This window comes from Panthera uncia (genome assembly GCF_023721935.1).
Source record: "Panthera uncia isolate 11264 chromosome C1 unlocalized genomic scaffold, Puncia_PCG_1.0 HiC_scaffold_4, whole genome shotgun sequence".
NCBI classification, from domain to species: domain Eukaryota; kingdom Metazoa; phylum Chordata; class Mammalia; order Carnivora; family Felidae; genus Panthera; species Panthera uncia.
In genome coordinates, this window is record NW_026057585.1 from 84,334,705 (window position 1) to 84,356,035 (window position 21,331).

The 21,331-nt window shown below is 44.0% G+C and overlaps 1 pseudogene; it reads left to right on the forward strand.

Annotated features, from left to right (window-relative positions):
* Window positions 1–17,514: 17,514 nt before the first annotated feature.
* Window positions 17,515–17,960, forward strand: LOC125913705 (60S ribosomal protein L27a-like; annotated as a pseudogene).
* Window positions 17,961–21,331: the final 3,371 nt, after the last annotated feature.

Genomic DNA, 21,331 nt, shown 5'->3' on the forward strand with positions numbered 1-21,331 from the left:
ATTTTTTAACAATTGAGGACGCACTTATAGTTTCTAAGTCCCTGGCCCAACAAAATTTACTGTCTCTGAAACCCAAATCCAGCCCTTTTCTTGGGGGGGCTGCCCGAAGATGCGTGTTAATCAAAGGATTAGGCTCTGGGGTCAGAAAACTAAGTATGGTTCAAAATCCCTGTCCAACATTTACTAGTTATATAACGTTGGACTTACCACTGAACTTCTCAGGGCCTGGCTTTCCTCAATTGTACAACCAGATCATTGTGAGGATCAAAAACAGTACCTGGAAGGTAATGGGAAGCTACTTAATAAGTTTGGTGTTTTAGTTTGGAGTGATGGAAATGTTTTGGAACTAGATAGAGGTAGTGATTGTATAACATTGTGAATGTACTAATTGCCACTGAATTGTTCACTTTAAAATGTTTAATTTTATATTATGTGAATTTCACCTTAAATCATTTAAAAAAAAATGTAGCCTTTGTAGGCTCAGGGGCTAGACTGCATGGTTTTGAATCCCAGCTCTATCGCCTAGAAGCTGTACTACTTTGGTCACATTAACAACAAAATAAACAGACCAGAAACAGTACATGGAGGTTGGTACACTAGGTAAATGTTCATTATTAGAAAGAAAAACTGTGTTTCTTATTAGGGAAATGTTGGTGGATTTGTAAACACAGCATCATGTAAACACAGCATCCCTTCTACTCACATACATAACCCCACCCTGGGCTTTGGGCCTCTCTGTGTTCCGGTTCTGATCTCCAATGTATTACCTACCAGTTTTGTAATTGCCTATTTACACATTTTTCATCCATCAGACTATATAGCATTATGGAATAGAAGGACCATATCTTGGTTGTCTCTGTATCCTCGTTACTCAGTTCAGGGTGAATTGATCCATTCTTTCAATATATTCTTACTGAGTATTCACTATGTACCAGGTTCTGGCTTAGGCACTAGGTGCGTAAAACTGATGTGAATCCTGAGCTCGTGAAGCCAAAAGTCTAGTAACAAAGATAGTCAAATAGCAAGGACTATGAATGATGAGACGTACTGCAGGGATAGAGAACAATGTTGGGGTACGGGAGAAGGTAAGGGGAGTCACCTGGGTAGAGAAGGCCAAGGAATAATTTTCTGAGGAGGTGCCAAGATGTCAAGGTCAAGAAGAACTTAGCCATATGACTTAGCCAAGAATGTTCTGGGCAGAGGGAAAGCTGAACAGCCTGAAGTAGAATAGAGCTTGGCATGTTTAAGAATGAAGAAGAAGCTACTATAGTTGGAGCTTAGCAAGATGGAGGCAAGGAGAGAGGTCAGCTGGAGGTGGCTGGGGCCAGATGTATAGACCCTGGTATGGACATGGGTTTTTTTTCCAAAGGACAATGTATGTAGTATAATGGGGAAGAGGCCATTGGCAGTTTTTAAGCAGACAAGTGTCAGGTTTGTATTTTTAAGATTTTTCTGGGTGCTATGAGGACAATAGACCGTAGGGGGGCAGCATAAATGCATAGAGCCGTGAGAAGGCTATTTCAGTCCTCCAGGTAAGAGGTGACCGACCATTAAAATGTTACAGTGAGGGAGGGGTGCCTGGGTGGCTCAGTTGGTTAAGCGTCTGGTTTTGGCTCAGGTCATGGTCTCACGGTTTGTGGGTTCGAGTCCCCACATTGGGCTCTGCACTGACAGCGTGGAATCTGTGATTCTCTCCCTCTCCCTGCCCCTCCCCGGCCCCCTCCCCTGCTCACGCACATTCTCTCTCTCTCCAAATAAATAAGCTTTAAAAAATAAATCAAAATGTTGCAGTGAGAGAAGTGGACAGATTCAAGACATGTTTTAGAGAGAGAGTCAACAGGATTTAGGGATGGATTGGATTTAGAAGGTGGAAAGGAAAAGGAAGAAATGTACCCAGCTATGTGGATAGTGGTATCATTTCCAGCAAAAAGGAAGACTAGAAAGACAGATTTCAGAAAACCAAGAGTTTTATTTTTGACATACAGGCACGCATCATTTTATTGAACTTGGCTCTATTGCACTTTGCGGAGATTGCATTTTTACAGGTTGAAAGGTTGGGGCAGCACCGCGTCAAGCAAACCTGTCCGCACCATTTTTCCAACATTTGTTTACTTCTGGTCTCTGTGTCCCATTTTGGTAATTCTTGCAATAGCTCAAATCTTTTCACTATTATTATATTTGTTATGGTGATGTGTGATCGATGATCTTTGATGTCGTTATTATAATTGTTTTGAGGTGTCACGAACCACGCTCATATAACACAGCAAACTTGATTGAAAAATGTGTGTGTTCTGACTGCTCTATGAACCAGCTGCTTCCTCTCTTTCTCCTCAGGCTCTGCTATTCCCTGAGACACAGGAAACAATATTGGAACTAGGCCAATTTATAACCCTACAATGGCCTCTAAGTGTCCAAGTGAAAGGAAGAGCCAAATGTCTCTCGCTTTAAATCAAAAGCTAGAAATGATTGAGCTCAGTGAGGAAGGCTTGCCAACAGCTGAGATGGGCCGAAAGCTAGGCCTGTTGTGCCAGTTAGCCAAGTCGTGAATGCAAAGGAAAAGTTGTTGAAGGAAATTGAAAAGTGCTACTCCAGTGAGCACATGAATAATAAGAAGGCAAAATAGCCTTATTGCGGATATGGAGAAAGTTTGAGTGGTCTGGAGAGGAGATCAAACCCACCGCGACATTCCCTTAAGCCAGAGCCTAATCCAGAGCAAGGCCCTGGCTCTCTTCATTTCTATGAAGGCTGAGAGAGGGGAGGAAGCTGCAGAAGGAAAGTCTGAAGCTGGTAAAGGTTGGTTTATGAGGTTTAGGGAATGACACCATCTCCATAGCATTGAAGTGCAAGATGAGGCAGCAAGTGCTGATGTAGAAGCTGCAGCAAGCCTTCCAGAAGATCTAGCTATGGTAACTGGTGAAGGTGGCTCCGCTAAACAACGGATTTTCAATGTAGATGAAACAGCCTCCTATTGGAAGAAGATGGCCTCTAGGACTTTCATAGCTAGAGAGGAAAAGTCAATGATCAGCTTTGAAGCTTCAAAGGACAGGCTGATTCTCTTGTTAGGGGCTAATGCAGCTGGTGACTTGAAGTTGAAGCCAATGCTCATTTTTGTTCCAAAAATCCTTAAAAACTATGCCAAATCTACTCTGCCTGTGCTCTATAAATGGAAAAACAAAGCCTGGATGAAAGCACATAAGTTTACAATGTGGTTTACTGAATATAATTTTTATGTTTATTTTTTAATGTTTTTTTTTAGAGAGAGAGAGAGCGAGCGAGTGACCACAAGTGGGGGAGGGGCAGAAAGAGAGGGAGACAGGGGATCCGAAGTGGGCTCTGTGCGGACAGCAGCGAGCCCGATGTAGGGCTCGAGCCCATAAGAACCCACAGACTAGGAGATCAGGACCTAAGCCAAATTTGGGCACTCACCTGACTGAACCACCCAGCCACCCCTGTTTACTGAATATGTTAAGCCCACTGTTGAGACCTACTACTCAGAAAAAAAGATTCCTTTCAAAATATTACTGCTCATTGACAACGTACCTGGTCACCCAAGAGCTCTGATGCAGATATACAATGAGATTCACATTGTTTTGCTAATACATCATCCGTGCTGAAGCCCATGGATCAAGGAGTAATTTCAACTCTGAAGTGTTATTTTTTAAGAAATACATTTCTCGAGGGGCGCCTGGGTGGCTCAGTTGGTTAGGCGTCCAACTTCAGCTCAGGTGATGATCTCACAGTTTGTGAGTTTGAGCCCTGTGTCGGGGTCTCTGCTGACAGCTCAGAGCCTGGAGTCTGCTTCGGATTCTGTGTCTTCCTCTCTGTCTTCGCCCCTCCCCGACTCGTGCTCTGTTTCTCTCTCAAAAATAAATAAACTTAAAAACATTTTTTTATTAAATTAAAATTAAATGAATAAATAAATTTTATTTATTTAATTTATAAATACATAAATAAATAAGTAAAAATAAATAAAAAATAAACAAACAAACAAATAAATAAAAATTAAAAAGACGTACATTTCTTGGGGAACTTGGGTGGCTCAGTCGGTTTAGCCTCTGACCCTTGGTTTTGGCTCATGTCACGATCTCACAGTTGGTGGGTTTGAGCCCTGCTTTGGGCTCTGTGCTGTAGATCCTTGCTTGGGATCCTCTCTCTCCCTCTCTCTCAGCCTCTCTGTCTCGACCTCTCTCTCTCTCAAAAATAAATAAATAGACAAATAAATAACAACTTTTTTAAGTTTATTTATTTTGAAAGAGAGCATGAGTGCAGAACGGGGGGAGAGAGGGAGGATAGAGCATCTAAAGGAGGCTCTGTACTGACAGCAGAGAGCCCAATGCTGGGCTTGAACATACAGACCATGAGATCATGACATGAGCTGAAGTTGGAGGCTCAACTGACTGTGTCACCCAGGCGCTTCAAGAAATACATTTCTTAAGGCTATAGCGCCCCTAGAGAGTGATTCCTCTGGTGGATCTGGGAAAAGTACAATGAAAATCTTCGGGAAAGTATTCATTCACCGTTCTACATGCCATTAAGAAAGAACATTAATGATTCACGGGAAGAAGTCAAAATACCAACGTTGATAGTTTAGAAAACGTTGGTTCCCACCCTCACGGATGACTGTGAGGGGTTCAAGACTTCAATGGAAGAAGTACCTGCAGATGGGGTGGAAACAGCAAGAGAACCAGAATGAGAAGTGGAGCCTGAAGATGGGACCGAATGGCTGTGATCCCATTGATACAACCTGAACAGATGAAGAGTTGCTTCTTATGGAGGAACAAGGAGAGTGGTTTCTTGAGATGGAATCTCCTCCCCACGTGAAGACTGTCGAAATGACACAAAGGCTTTAGAACATTATATAAACTGAGCTGATAAAGCAACAGCAAGGTTTGAGAGGATCGACTCCAATTTGAAAGAAGTTCTACTGGGGGTAACATGCTATCAAATATCACTGCAGGTTCCAGAGAAATCATTTGTGAAAGGAAGAGGCAATCAATGCAGCAGATTTCATTGTCTTAGAAATCGCCACAGCCACCCTGACCTTCAGTACCCACCATCCTGACCAGTCAGTAACTGTTAGCATCAAGGTGAGACCACTTGCGACTATATGGATGGACCAGGGGGTATTGAGCTAAGAAAAACAAGTTAAGAGAACGACAAATGTCATGTGATTTCACCTATATGTGGAATCTAAAAAGAAAACAAAACAACTGAACAAACAAAAAAGCAACAACAAAATCATAAACGCAGAGAACAAATTTGTGGTTGCCAGAGGGGAGGGGTTTGAGGGAATGGGCAAAATAGGTGAAGGGAATGAAGAGGTACAAACTTCCAGTTATAAATAAGTCAAGGGGTGAAAAATACAGCATAGGGAGTATAGTCAATAATATTGTAATAACATTATATGTTGACAGATGGTAACTACATTTATTGTAGTGAGCAGAGCATAATGTATAGAATTGTCAAATCATGTTGTACACCTGAAACTAATATAACATTGTTACCTATACTTCAGTTAAAAAAAAGAAGTGAGGGGGCGCCTGGGTGGCGCAGTCGGTTAAGCGTCCGACTTCAGCCAGGTCACGATCTCGCGGTCCGTGAGTTCGAGCCCCGCATCAGGCTCTGGGCTGACGGCTCGGAGCCTGGAGCCTGTTTTCGATTCTGTGTCTCCCTCTCTCTCTGCCCCTCCCCCGTTCATGCTCTGTCTCTCTCTGTCCCAAAAATAAATAAAAAACGTTGAAAAAAAAATTAAAAAAAAAAAAAAGAAGTGAGAAGGGGTAAGTAACTATTGAAACAGGAGAAATTTAATAAATTGTAAGAAACTAAAACAAAAGTCAAGACCTTCCACCAGCAAAAAGATTACAACTCACTGCAACCTCAGACAATGGTTAGCATTTTTTATCAATAAAATATTTTTTAATATTTATTTATTTCTAAGAGAGAGACAGAATGCGAGCAGGGGAGCGGCAGAGAGAGAGAGGGAGACACAGAATCTGAAGCAGGCTCCAGGCTCCGAGCTGTCAGCACAGAGCCCATTGCGGGGCTCAAACTCATGAACAGCAAGATCGTGACTGGAGTCGAAGTCTGACACTTATCTTACTAAGCCACCCAGGCGCCCCTCAATAAAATATTTGTATTAAGATATGTACATTGTATTTTTAGAAACAATGCTATTGCACACTTAATAGACTACAGCATAGTGCAAATATAACTTTTACATGAACTAGGAAACCAAAAAATTCATTTGACTCACTTTATTGTGATATTCACTTTACTGTGGAGGTCTGGAATCAAACTGGCAATACCTCCAAGGTATGCCTGTATTAAGTTCTAGATGCCTGTGGGACATCCAGGAGGAGATATTATGCAGGCAGTGGGCTCTAGTCTGTATATCTCTTCTAGTAGAGGTCTGGGACAAAGATAGAGTTTGGGGGACATTATCAGTATATATGTAGTATTTAATACCCTAAGACTGGGTGATATTACCTTGGAAGCCCATAGAGAGAGGAGAGCAGTGTCTCCCTCCTAAGTCAAGGGGAAGTCCATCCAACAGAGGTCTGGTCAGAAGGAGATGCCTGCAGAGGAGTCAGGAGCAAGAGAGTGCAGAGGAGAGAGTGGTTTTACAGAAGCCAAGAGAAGAGCGAGACACATTAGTCAATAGTGTCATCAGCTGCTGGGAGGCTGAAGTGAGGACAATGATGGATGTTTCCTGAACTGACTTGGACACACCTGTGTTTGCTGATGTCTACCCTGTCAAAACTTGTCCTCTTCCCTTACTGAGTCTTCCTCCATGTGTCTTTGTCTTTCTCCATGTGTCAGCAGCAGGGTGTACCCTAAGTGAGCAATAGGAAAAGAGAATTTTCTAGCAGTATTGTTCCTAGTATCAAAAAGAAAGGGGATGGGGTGCCTGGATGGCTCAGTTGGTTGAACATCCAACTCTTGATCTCAGCTCAGGTCATGATCTTACGGTTCTTGAGTTCGAGCCCTGCATCCCACTCTGCACTGATAGCATGGAGACTGCTTGAGATTCCCTCTCTCCCTCCTTTTCTGCCCCTCCCCAACTTGTGAGCGCTCTCTCAAAAATAAATAAACATTTTTTAAAAAGGTGGGAAGGAAAAGGAAATAACTATTGGCAGGATAACAGATAAATAAATTGTGCTGTGTTTAGGGTACCATGACAGTCCAGAGAGGGGACACTTAGTGTTAACTGGGTCAGCTCTCCTAGGGTGTCACCGTCTACCTCCTATTCACAATCTCCAGAAAATCTTCATGTGAAGGATGATGGTCTAGGTCTGGGGTGGAGAAGGGGGAGTTGACAAAAATTAGAACTGGTTTCTATTGCAGGTGTGAATTCTTGGTCCACAAATTCAAAAATAAAACTTAAAAAAACCACAAATGTAATTTACTTTTCTGCCTTACACATTATTTTTCCGGATTTATTGAGATATAATTGACATATAACTGGATTTAATTTCGGTTATTTATTCAGTAGATTGCATTGACAATCTAGTAAGTATCAGGCACAGTGCTAGGCCTTAAAAGTACAGCAACAAGGGGCACCTGGCTGGCTAATTCAGTAGAGCATGTGACTCTTGATCTTGAAGTCATGAGTTCGAGTCCCACATTGGGAGTGGGGATTACTTTAAAAAAGTACAGCAACAGATATGACTAAGTCCTTGCTGTCACAAAGCTTCCACTCTAGGGGTGAGGGAGACAGGTGATATACGAGTACACAAAAGGATAATATAATTGCAGGTGATGCTAAGGGCTCAGATAAAAAAAAATAAAGCAGGGAAAAGGGAGAGAGAATGATGGGAGAAGCTCTGTTTTAGGTGGAATGGTCAGGGATGACTTCTCCAAGAAGGTAGCACATGAGCAAGCACCTAAGTGAAGGATGGGATGGAGGAGGGAGGGAGTGGTAATCCAACAAATGAGACTCAGAAGATGCAATGAGGTTAGAAAGAAAACCAGAAGTGAAGAAAGGGCTTCAAGAAAGACATGATCACTGGGGAACCTGGCTGGCTCAGTCGGAAGAGAGAGCGACTCTTCATCTCGGGGTCGTGAGTTCGAGCCCCACGGTGGGTGTAGAGATTGCTTGAGTAAAATAAGTAAATTTCAAGAAAAGAAGAAGAAGAAGAAGTGATCATTTGTGGTAAAACCTGCTAAGAGCTTTGGTGGGATGGATGTTTGGTAACCCAGGCAAGAGTGGTTGCACTGGGTTGGCATGAGGAAAAGCCTGACTGAGGTAGGTTAAAGACAGAGGGGGCAGGAGAAAAAAGGAGATAGAGGGGCCCCTGGGTGGCTCAGTCAGTTAAGCGTCCAACTCTTGATTTCAGCTCAGGTCATGATCTCACAGTTTGTGGGATCGAACCCCGAGTCAGGCTCTACACTGACAGCTGAGAGCCTGCTTGGGATTCTCTCTCTCTCTCTCTCTCTCTCTCTCTCTCCTCCCCCTGCTTGTGTGCTCTCTCTCTCAAAATAAAAAATAACCTTAAAAACGAAAAGCACAAACTATAAAAAAAAAAAAAGGAAAAAAGAATGGGAGGTGAGGAAGTGGGAGTCAGTCAGTATAGGGAAGCATTTAGAGGATTTGGAACACAACAACAAAAGGATAATTAAAAAGGTTGTGGGGGGGGTGCCTGGGTGGCGCAGTCGGTTAAGCGTCCGACTTCAGCCAGGTCACGATCTCGCGGTCCGTGAGTTCGAGCCCCGTGTCAGGCTCTGGGCTGATGGCTCGGAGCCTGTTTCCGATTCTGTGTCTCCCTCTCTCTCTGCCCCTCCCCCGTTCATGCTCTGTCTCTCTCTGTCCCAAAAATAAATAAAAAATGTAAAAAGGTTGTGGGGGTCAAGAGAAGATTTACCTTTTTTTTTCCTCACTGGGGGCTATCACAGTAAAGGGGAAGATTGATGATGCAGGAGAGACTTGCAGGAACAAAGCCTTTGAGTAGGTGAGTGGGGATGGGATCCAGCATACAAGCTGAAAGTTGACCGTGAACAGTAGCAGCACAAATGACTTAGAGTCTGCCCCACACATTCCCCAGGGGCTGCATCTAAGTTCTAGGAGGTTTTTTGTGTGTGTTTTTGTTTTTTTAAGTTTATTTTTGAGAGAGACAGTGCAAGTAGGGGAGGAGCAGAGAGAGGGGGAGAAAGAGAGAATCCTAAGTGGGCTCCACACTATCAGCACAGAGCCCGATGTGGGGTTTGAACTCACAAAACTATGAGATCAGGGCCTGAGCTGGAACCAAGAGTCAGACGCTTAACCGACTGAACCACCCAGGAGCCCCTTGGGAGGTTTTTAAGCCACAAACACAGGTGGAAGGATCATCTAGTCCTTGTCATCTGTCCATACTGACATCCTCTTTCCCATCTGGTGTCAAGTCATTTGTCCATGTGGCTCGCTGCCATGTCCTCCTCATCTAGACCACAAGGCCTCTTCATGTCTGCCAGCGATATGTGCCATACCCGCTCTGCTCAAGGTGACTGGGGAAAATGTCCCACTGCTCCCTGCGCCTCCTTCCAGCATGAAGAGCCACACCCATCAACCATTCCTGTCTATAGCTCCTGGGCTATGTTGGGTATAGTGACCTCCTTGTGAGGTTTGCCACTTAGGGTAAGACTAGGCTTCTGCAACAATAAGATGAACAAATTATTCAGTGGCTTGAACAAGGTAGAAGTTTGTTTTTCTCTAATATAATTGCGATGGACAATGTTTATGTCCTCCCCAAATTCACATGTTGAAACCTAATCCCCAGCGTGACAGTATTTGGAAGTGGAGGCTTTGAGACGTGATTCGCTCATGAGGGCTCAGCCCCACGAAGGCTTAGAGCCCTTATAAAAGAGGCCCTAGAGAGCTCCCTTCCCCCTCCACCAAGTGAGGACACAGTGGGAAGACAGGAACCAGGAAGCTGCTTCTAACTAGACACCAACGCTGCTGGTACCTTGATCTTGGACTTCCTGGTTTCCAGAACTGTGAGAAATACATCTCTGTTGATTATAAGCCACCTAGTCTAGGGTATTCTGTTGCGGCAGCTGAAACTGACAATAACGGTCAAAGGACGAATGGTCCAGGCCAGCCGGTGGCTATGCTCCATGTTGACATCCAAGCACCTGGATTTCTTCTAGTGAGTTGCTGCGGTGTCTGCATGGTGAGGCTAGTTCGTGTGGGGTGCAACTGGTGGGGAATGTAAAAAGCCCTTGGACTTCTTCTTTTTCTCCCCTTATCCTATGAGATCTCAGGTAGCTCTTGGCTTTTCTTTTTTTTTTTTTTTTTAATTTTTTTTTTTCAACGTTTTTTATTTATTTTTGGGACAGAGAGAGAGACAGAGCATGAACGGGGGAGGGGCAGAGAGAGAGGGAGACACAGAATCGGAAACAGGCTCCAGGCTCCGAGCCAGCAGCCCAGAGCCTGACGCGGGGCTCGAACTCACGGACCGCGAGATCGTGACCTGGCTGAAGTCGGATGCTTAACCAACTGCGCCACCCAGGCGCCCCAGCTCTTGGCTTTTCTACCACTGATGACTTTGAAGTTTGTCTCTAGTCTGGCTTCTCCCCTGAACTTGACATCTCTATTTGGATGTCTAATAAGCATCTCAGACTTGGGATCTCCCAAAAAAAGTCCAGATCCTTCTGCAGGACTTTCGCTTTCGGTTAACAACAGTTCCATTTTTCCAGTTGTTTGGGTCAAAGATCTTGGTGTCATTCTTGACTCCTCCCTTTCTTACCTCACATCGGATCTGTCAGTAAATGCTATTGATCGGTTCTATTATGGAAATACCACATATCCCTCGCTAGCTGAACTCCTGTGATCTAAACTCAGAAACCAAAGAGACACAAATAGAATTTGTGAAATATCCTTCAACACCTGAGACCTTACTACTCCTACCATTCTTAGATCTAAGCCCTGTGTTTTAGAGAACGCTGCATATCACAAACACACGTCAGATAAAGAACATACGAGTGCTTCTGCTGCTCAGGATCTGAATCTCAGTACTGGCACAGCACAACCCAAATCATAAACATCTAGTATTAGCACAAGTCAGGCCCCAGAGGATGCTTCTAAAATCTTGTGTCCTGTGTTTCCAAAACACAAGCGAGTTGCGTCGATTGCTGTAAAGGTTTACAGGTTGTGTCACTGGCAACATCAGAGACAAACGCGGCTTCAGCGTCTGCAGGAGACCGAAGGATAGAGCTTAGGTAAGAGAGCGACAAATTAATTGCTGTGCCAAAAGTTTTCTCTCTGATAGCATGAATGTAATAAATTATGGCACAACAAAATATCATTTTCCAGGAGTGCCTAGTGTCCATTTTCTTGTTTCTCTTCCAGTTTCAATTCAAAACTGGAGATGCTCGTAAATTACCTTGGCAGTCACAACAGTTACACATGGCAGCTGAGGGATGTTTTCCAACTGAACAAATCTTATTACTCACCTGGGTATGCGGAGATCTAGATGTAGCATGTGTGAAGCACAGTACCAATTTTTTTCTATTGGCGTTTAGATGGATATTGAACGCTAATTTAAAAAATTAGTAAGATTCGATAAAAATTTCAAAAACAATATATCAGCTTTAAGTTTTCATTTTAAGTGTTATACTAATGTGTATAGCTTGCTTTTTAAATTTTTATTCTTTTTATTTTAGAGCGTGAGCAAGGAGAGCAGGGGGGGTGGGGAGAGAGAGAGGGAGAGAATCTTAAGCAGGCTCACGCTCAGCACTGAGTCTGACAGGGGGCTCAATCCCATGACCCTGGGATCATGACCTAGTCAGACGCTCAACTGACTACGCCAGCCAGGCATCCGGCTTTTTGTTTTGTTTTGGTTTTTTATTTATTTTTTCATTTATTTATTTTTGAGAGACAGAGAGAGCACAGTGGGGAGGGTCAGGGACAGAAGGAGACAGAATCCAAAGCAGGCTCCAGGCGCTGAGCTGTCAGCACAGAGTCCGACGTGGGGCTTGAACTCACAAACTGTGAGAACATGACCTGAACCGAAGTCAGACACTTAACCGACTGAGCCACCCAGGCGCCCCCGCCCCCGGCTTTTTTATTTTTAATGGATGATTGAAATATTTTGGAGTGGCCGCCTGGGTGACGCAGCCAATTAAGCGATCGACTCTTGATCTCGGCTCAGGTCGTGATCTCATGGCTCATGGGTTCAAGCCCCACACTGGGATGTGTGCTGATGGCTTGGAGCCTGCTTGGGATTCTGTCTCTCCTCTTCTCTGCCCCTCCCCCACTTGTGCTTGCTTTCTCTCTCTCTCTCAAAATAAATAAGTAAATTTTTTAAAATAAGTAAACATTTTGGAGTAATTTTTGAATTTTGAAATATATATGAGATTTTATTTTTAATTTTTGTATTTATTTTTACTTATTTTTTTGACAAAAATATATTCAAATTTTGTGTCTTGAAAATAATTATATTTGGAAATTAATTAATTTATTTATTTTAAAGGTTATCTTTTTAAGTGATCTCTACATCCAAAGTGGGGCTCAAACTCACAACCCTAAGATCAAGAGCCCCAGGCTCCAGTGACTGGGAAAATAATTACATTTTAATTTTGATTTTTTTAGACCAGAGGTTAGCAAACTTACCTGTAAAGGGATAGACTCTAAATATTTTAGACACTGTGGGCCATTATGGTCTCTGTCACTACTCTGCCATGGTAGCATGAAAGCAGCCATTGACAATATACAAATGAATGAATGTGTCTGTGTTCCAATAAAACTTTGTTTACAAAAACAAGCAGCAGGGCTGATTTGGCCTATAGGCTATCGCTTGCCAATGCTGTGAAGGGAACACAAATTAGGGGTGCCTGGGTGACAGTCGGTTAAGTATCCGACTCGATTTCGGCTCAGGTCATGATCTCAGCGATTCATGAGATCAGGGACGACGAGGAGCCTGCTCGGGATTCTCTCCTCCCTCTCTGCCCCCCCAATAAACAAATAAACATTTTTTTAAACAAAAAGAACACAAATTATGTGAAAATGTTGATGATTAAGAAATATTGGAATACACTCGTGATGAGTACCCGGTATTATATGTATGCAAGTGTTGAATTGCTATATTGTACACCTGAAACTAATGTTAGGCAGTTAGTTAGGCATGAGTGAGGAGGGATAGAGCAGATCCCGGCCATACCCTACGAGCCACCTGGAGGGTTAGCAGCCACACCTTCAGAGCAACCTCTAAGGGCCAACAGAACAGGAAAGGCCTGGCCACAACGCTGGCTCAGAAGCCACAAGGGGATTTCCAGGAACTGAGCATGAGCACAAAAGGTGCACCTACACTGTACGTTAACTAACTAGAATTTAAATAAAAACTTAAAAAAGAAAGAAAGAAAGAAAGAAAGATTAGGGGCGCCTGGGTGGCTCAGTCGGTTAAAACGTCGACTTCAGCTCAGGTCATGATCTCGCGGTTCGTGGGTTCGAGCCCCGCGTCGGGCTCTGTCTGTGCTGACCGCTCAGAGCCTGGAGCCTGCTTTGGATTCTGTGTCTCCCTCTCTCTCTGCCCCTCCCCCGCTTGTGCTCTGCCTCTCTCAGCCTCTCAAAAATAAATAAATGTTTAAAAAATATATATTTAAAATTTTTAAAAAGATTAGTAATTTTGATGAAAGAAATCAAGAAAAATATATTCTAAGTATGTTAATGCTCTTCAGCCAAAGACCAGTAGAAACACACCTATAGATAAACAAATTGGATTTATTACTCATTGCAGTGAGAAGTGACACCACTGGGAATCATGGGATATCTCACAGGGTATTGCAGGGGAGGGGCAGAGAGAGAGGAAGAGAATCCCAAGCAGGCTCTGCGCTCAGGGCAAAGCCCCATGTGGGGCTTGATCTCACATACAGGGGAGATCCTGACCTGAGCCGAAATCAAGAGTCAGATGCTTAACCGACTGAGCCGCCCAGGCGCCCCTACAAATAGCCTTTTATAGGATCAGGCCTGGTGGTGAATGACTTGGGGGAAAGTCTTGCAAGGTGGTCACGTTCTGGATGTTAAAAAGCAAGGGCAATTCTATGACTGGGAATCTCAATACATAAATCTTATCCATAGGGATAGGAGACTAGCACAAGGGTAAAGCTAACCGTTAAGAAGTAGCAGGCACTCGGGGCGCCTGGGTGGCTCGGTCGGTTAAACATCCCCGACTCTCTTATCGCTTCTCGGCCTTTTGTCTAAGATCAAGTGAAGCATCCCCGATTCTTGATTTCGACTCAGGTTATGATCTCATGATTTGTCATGAGTTGGAGCCCTGCCTCGGGCTCTGCGCTGACAGCACGGAGCCTGCTTAGGATTCTCTCTCTCCCTCTCTCTGCCCTTCCCCTGCTCATGTTTTCTCTCTCTCTCAAAATAAATAAATAAGCATCCAAAAAGCTTTTAAAAAAAAAGATGTAGCAGTCCCTCATTTTAGCGAAGGGAAAAAGGGTAGTTTGATATTTTGTGGGAGGCACAGTGATTTTGTTGTTGTCTGTGTTAAGATAAAATATAAAGTAGCCTTGTTTTGTCTCATCATGGTCTCAGAGTAACATCTGAGATTGGTATTCTGTGAGATCATTCATGTTCAATAACATGGTCTAGCTGTGAGCTACAGGCCAGCCCTTTCTCTCTTTTATATGGAATAAATATAAAATAATTTATTAATTATGTATATGTTTTCTTTATTCCTTGTCCAAATATTTCCAGTCCATCACGAGAACACCCAGATAGGTGGTATGATAATGAAAGGCGTTTATTTTTATAGATTTTCACTCATATAAAAATTATAGGTCTACACATATTTCTTATTTTGTCATTATGAAGGTCTATTAAGATATAAAGATGGAATATATTTCAAATGATAGGTTGTGTCTTCATTTGGAGTTTTTAAATATTTACACATGTAACAGGTGCATTTACACCTTTGTCCCAGGCTCTGTAGATGTGAATGGTGGACATTTCCTTTTCACTCAACACATGCTAATTTTCCCTCAGAACTCACCACCCCAGCTCAGAAAGCAAATGGATTCAGAATAGTGAGGATATCCAAGATACTTCCAGAATTCAAGCATTTCTCACACCCCTGTTCCCAATACTCTAGGGTTCAAGCCATCCTAATTGCTTGCCTGGTGTGGTGGAATTTGTTTTTGTCAGCTTGGCTGAGCTGGAACTGTGTTTCCCAGAATTCCCTTTCTTGTGTAGTTTTGGGTGAGAATTTGCCCCCGAGAGAGAGATTCAGGCAGGATTTGGAGGCAGAAGTGAGGCTGCGGCCAAGCTTACTCTTGGAAGGCTGGTACAGGGTCAGATGCTGCTGTAGCTCATGAACATTTTCTCCGATCTGCTGGCTCCCCTGGTCAGTGTCAGGCAGCAGCCAGGCCCACATGTCCTCTAGCAACCCCTGGTTCTCTACCTTCCGCTTCTCCAGCTCCAGGGTTAACTGTGTGTGTCTATGAAGGGCATCAGCTTCTATCACCGGTCATCAAAATGGAGGCTTGAAGGTGAGGAGAGACCAACAGGAGGCCTAGCTTGTCCTTGTGGGTTCCAGTTCATCTTCAGGGGTCCAGTTTGACCTTGACATCCACGACTTCGTGTCCATCTTTCAGAACCGCCTTATTGATTTCTAGCTCAACACCGGATACACAAGTAACAACTGTGTGGAAACCGCTTAACCAACCCTCATAATTGTGTAAGGTTAAATACCTATAATAAAACCTCAATTTTATATCGCTCCTAATGGTTCTGCTTCTCTGATACAACCCTGGTCAATATACCTGGACTTTTTGCAGTTGACTCTGTCCGTGCCCTCCTGGGCAGCCAGAGTCAACCTGTTAAAATTTTCCAGACATGTCACTCTGTTCAAATCCTTCCCATCTCATTCTAAGTAAATGCTAGTCTTTATTCTAACTGTCCCAGACTCAGTTTAGATGTCTCCCAGCGGTCAATATCCTTGGCGTTACCGGATGCCTCAGCATCATCAGGAGGCAAATGCTAGCCTTTGGCATGAACTCAAGTAAGCCTGCTATAGTGGAATCAGAGAAGCTTTGGCATTCACGTCTGACCCATCTGGACTCATAAAGGCTCTGGCTTGCCCAGAAACAGCCCAGTGGAATGAGTTCACACGATTCCAAAGCTCAGACTGTTAGGACCCTGTTCATGACCATGAGACTAGACAATGAAAAATGAAAAATTGCTGAGAGGTGAATTCCTCCCTATCCTTCCTTCTTATGGACTATTCTAAGACATGGTGGCTCTGTGTGACCTCTTTGAAGAGATCCCAAGTGACTGAACAACTGGCTTTGATTTTTGTGGGACCCTGGCCAGCTAAGTGATGCGCCAGCTTGTATTTCTTTCCTTCCTTCTCCGTTTCACTTCTCCTTTCCCCTGGCTTTGGGGATTGCAACTCCCAAGAAAGCATTAGCATACAACCTTCAATTCAGGCTTCAATTCATTTTCTAGGGAACATAGGCTGACATTTAGTACCAGAAGAGGTCCTAGAAAAAAGGCCTTCAGAGTGTGAGTCTGTGGTGGTTCTTCTCACTTATGTGAAGGCAGTAGGGATCTCATTTCTGGTAGCACGTGCAGTGGTACTAACCTTGGCTTTCAGTGGGCATCACAGTTATGAAAGCTTTCTCCTGTGGTGCAGGAAAGAGTAGGTAGAAAACTACATCCAGGATCAGGCAGGTGATAAGTGGCATGGTTGCAAAGAAGTCTAAATGTGCAACTTTAGCCCACCTCCTATGTCAGAGTCAAGGTCCTGACAAGGAAAGAGTAGGACCCTGAGACCCGGGATAGGGACATTAGGGTAGACAAATCTAAGAGCCTTTATCTCATAAATTCTCCTGAGTTTTCCTGGGTGGGAGAGCCACCCCTGCCCTCTTGCCAAGGAAGAACATTTTCCCCTTTCCTTGAGACTATGCAATAATTTCACATGAAGCAGTTACCTTATAAGATGACACTTATTCTCCTCAAAACCTGCTCCCATTACCTCCTCAAATAACTAGGGTCAGTTCCTGGCAAATCCTGAGTGGGAAAACTTAAGTCCAGACCTGGGAAAAATAAGCTACCCATCAGAGGAATCGAAAGACCTAGCTAATATATGTAGGAGAGATCTTGGGGGTTTTGGACATGGCAGTGAGGGGCAGCATGGCAGAATAGAAGACTGGCTAATAAGGAACACATCATCATGGACCACTGTCCCGTAACTCAGGCTTCAATATATTTTTTAAAGATTTTATTTTGAAGTAATCTCTACAACCAATGTGGGGCTTAAACCCGTAAGGGTGAGTTCAAGAGTTACATGTTCCACCAACTGAGCCAACCAGGTGCCCCTCAGCCTTCAATAATCTTGCAAGGATAGCTAGACCTGGTCTCTGATAGATAGTTTCCAAAGATGGTCACCATCAGTTCCTTCCCTTCCTCTATATACACGCCACTCCTCACATCAAGAGACGGAGTCTGTTTTCCTCTTCTCCTTGAACTTGGATTGGCCTTGTAACCTGCCTTAACTAACAGAATATGGCAGCTCTTTCGTCTGGGCTGCCAATATGCCATCCAGACTGAGGAAGACCCGGAAACTTGGGGGCCATGTGAGCCATGGCCATGGCCACATCGGCAAGCACCAGAAACACCCAGGAGGCCAGGGTCATGCTGGTGGCATGCATCATGACAGGATCAACCTTGACAAATATCACCCAGGCTACTTTGGAAAAGTTGGTAGGAGGCATCACCACTTAGAGAGGAACCAGAGCTTCTGCCCAACTGTCAACCTTGATAAACTGTGGACCTTGGTCCTTGAGCAGACATACCCATGTCTGCCAAAAACAAGACAGGAGCTAGTCCTCGCATCGATGTGGTGCGATCAGGCTACTACAAAGTTTTGGGAAAGGGCAAGCTCCCCAAACAGTCCGTCTTCGTGAAGGCCAAATTCTTCAGTAGAAGAGCCAAGGAGAAGATTAAAGGTGTGGAGGGCGCCTGTGTCCTGGGAACTTAAAGCCACAACAGAGGGAGGTTCATTAAATACTAACAAGTGATTTTCAAAGAGAGAGAGAGAGAGAGAGAGAGAGAGAGAGAATATGGTAGAAGTGACACTGTTCTCGTTCCAGACCTAAAGTTTAAGATCAACAGTTCCCATTTCCTCCCTCTTAGAAGCCAGCCACCACGTATGTAAGAAGTCCAACCACACTGAGACCCTCATACTGTGAGGGAGTACAAGCCAGCCATGTGGAGACACCATATTAAGAGAGATAACTGGCCAGTCCCTGGGTGTTCCATCCATTCCAGTTGAAGTGCTATTTGTGTAAGTGAAAAGGACACCTTGGATATTTCTTCTCCCACAAACACCTGCAAACACCACATGAAGCATATGGACACCCAACTAAGCCTAACCCAGATTGCAGAATTGTGAGAAATGATAAATTGCTGTTGTTCTACGTCTTTAAAGTTTTTTGGGGGGGGGGTTGTTATTCAGCAAGAAATAATTGAAATATGGTTTAATACTTTGCAAGGATTGTTCTGTAAAGCAGGATGATGGCTTACAACAAATGAGGTCAAGATGCCAGGACTTCCATGGTAGAGTGCTTAAGAAGAGGTCAGAAAGTTCAGGGAGAGGGGTGCCTGGCTGGCTCAGTCAGAAGAGCATGCTACTCTTGAGCATGAGTTCAAGCCCTACGTTGGATGTAGAGATTACTTAGACAAATAAAACTTAAAAAAAAAGAAAGAGAGAAATTTCAAGGAGGTGGGAATGAAAGATCTAAGAGCTCAGCACCTGACTATGTTCTCTAGAAGGGCCAAGAGGACACTCTTTTTACTAAGGCGATAAGGGGTTCACTGAGAAAGGGGACAGCAGCATCTCTAGCTCAGTGGTGTCTGTCTTCAGTAGGCTGAGAAGAAGAGTAGGAGATGATGCCGTGGAACTGGGATCCCTAATATCAACAGTCATGTTGGGATTCCAGAATGCCAAATGTGGCATCCAAGGCCAGGTCAATATGATTTCTATCATGGGCAGCAAGCTCAAAGCGACAATGAGGGTGCCCTGATCCGCAGGGACCTATGGCAAATTGACTATGGGGAGGGATGGATGGATGGACCGCGGACTGGGTAACCCTCTCTCTCTCTCTCTCTACACACACACACACACACACACACACACATATGTGTATACACATACATATATATGATTTTGTTTTATTTTTTGAGAGAGAGAGAGAAAGTAGGGGAGAGGCAGAGAGGAAAGAATCTCAAGCAGGCTCCATGCTCAGCATGGAGCTGGACACAGGGCTCGATCCCACAACCCTGGGATCATGACCTGAGCTGAAATCAAGAGTCAGATACTCAACTGACTGAGCCACCCAGGTGCCCTTCTATTTTGTTTTGTTTATTTATTTGTTTTGTTTACATGTTTATTTTTGAGAGAGCACAAGCAGGGGAGGGGCAGAGAGAGAGGGACAGAGGATCCAAAGTAGACTCTGCACTGACAGCAGCAAGCCCGATGTGGGGCTCGAACTCATAAGCCAACTCATAAGCCATGAGATCGTGACCTGAGCTGAAGTTGGGCACTCAACCAACTGAGCCACCCATGTGCCCCCTTTCGATTTTATTTTTTTAAGTTTATTTGTTTGTTTGTTTGTTTGTTTGTTTATTGGAGAGAGAGAGAGCAGGGGAGGGACAGAGAGAGGGAAAGAGAGACAATCCCAAGCAGGCTCTGCAATGTCAGTGCAGAGCCTGATATGGAGCTTGAACTCACAAACCGTGAGATCATGACCTGAGCCAAAGTCAGACGCTTTAACTGACTGAGACACCCAGGCACCCCTCCTTCGATTTTATTTTTAAGTAATCTCTACAGACTGGGTAATTCTCAGTATCTATCTATCTTTCTATTTATATCTAATTTTTAAGTAATCTCTACATCCAACATGGGGCTTGAACTTACAACCCCAAGATCAAGAGTCGCATGCTCTACCGACAGCCAGAGAGATGTCAATTTTTCATTAAAAAAAAAAAATCAAGAGCTGGGGAGCCTAGATGGCTCACCTGGTTACGTGTCCAGCTCTTGATTTCAGCTCAGGTCATGATCTCGTGATTCGTGAGATCAAGTCCCACGTTGGGCTCTATACTCACAGTGCAGAGCCTGCTTGGGATTCTCTCTCTCCCTCTCTCTGCCTCTCCCTGATGTGTGCACTCTGTCTCTCTCTCAAAATAAATAAATTAATTTAAAAAAAAATCAAGAGCTGGGGCGCCTGGATGGCTCATTCAGGTTGAGCATGCGACTCTTAACCGGTTCAGGTCATGGTCCCGGGGTCATGGGCTTGAGCCCTGCATCTGGCTCCCTCCTAAGCATGAAACTTCTTAAGATTTTCTCTCTCCTTCTCTCTCTACCCCCCTCCCCTGCTTGTGCTCTCTCTTGCTCTCTCTAAAAAAAAAAAAAAAAAAGGAATAGTAAAAAAAAATCGAGAGCAATCAAGACCTGATAAGCAGAAGACTGACATTAATTCCACAATGGAAAATCACAGTCCCTCATCCAGATCCTAGGTCTAAGTTCACAGAATCAGAACCCCTTGACTATAGGAGAGGCTTTGCCCCATTAAGGAACAACTCTGAAGTGAGTCATACCATAGTTACATATAGTAAATGTTCCTCCAATCCTTCCTCAAAGGGATCTGCTTCCACTTGCCGGGGTGATTGTGCGTTAGGAAAAGAAGAATGTTCACAATTTTCAAAGATCGTTAAAGACACGGAGTCTGTGCTGACACAGAAACTAGGAGACACAAAGCACCAACATAGCTTTCTGGCTAGAGTAGGAAGGGAGAGAGGCCAGGTGATAGATGGAGTTTAGCTTAAATCCAGTGGATTACATGACCCTGCAGATACAATGTGGCTGGAGGCGCCTGTGGTAGAAAACGTTTCCATAGGGAGTTTATGGGAGTTCAAAAAGGAGAGCTGCAGTGAGGACTCCTGAGATTCTGGAGTAAGGACATACTACTCACCATGGTCCATTTGAACAAAAAGGTCCATTTTCCCCCCACTTTTTTTAATATTTATTTTTGAGAGAGAGAAAGAGACAGACCATGATGGGTGAGGGGCAGAGAGAGAGGGAGACACAGAATCCAAAGCAGGTTCCAGGCTCTGAGCTGTCAGAACAGAGCCTGACACAGGGCTCGAATTCACAAACCGAACCATGAGATCATGACCTGAGCCGAAGTTGGACCCTTAACCGACTAAGCCACCCAGGCGCCCCTCCCCCACTTTTTCTATTATTTACTTTTTTTTTGGTAATTTACATCCAAGTTAGTTAACATAATGAACAAAAAGGTCCTGATGTGTCACTGGGCCCCAATGTGATCTCTGGATGCTGGGTAGCTGTAT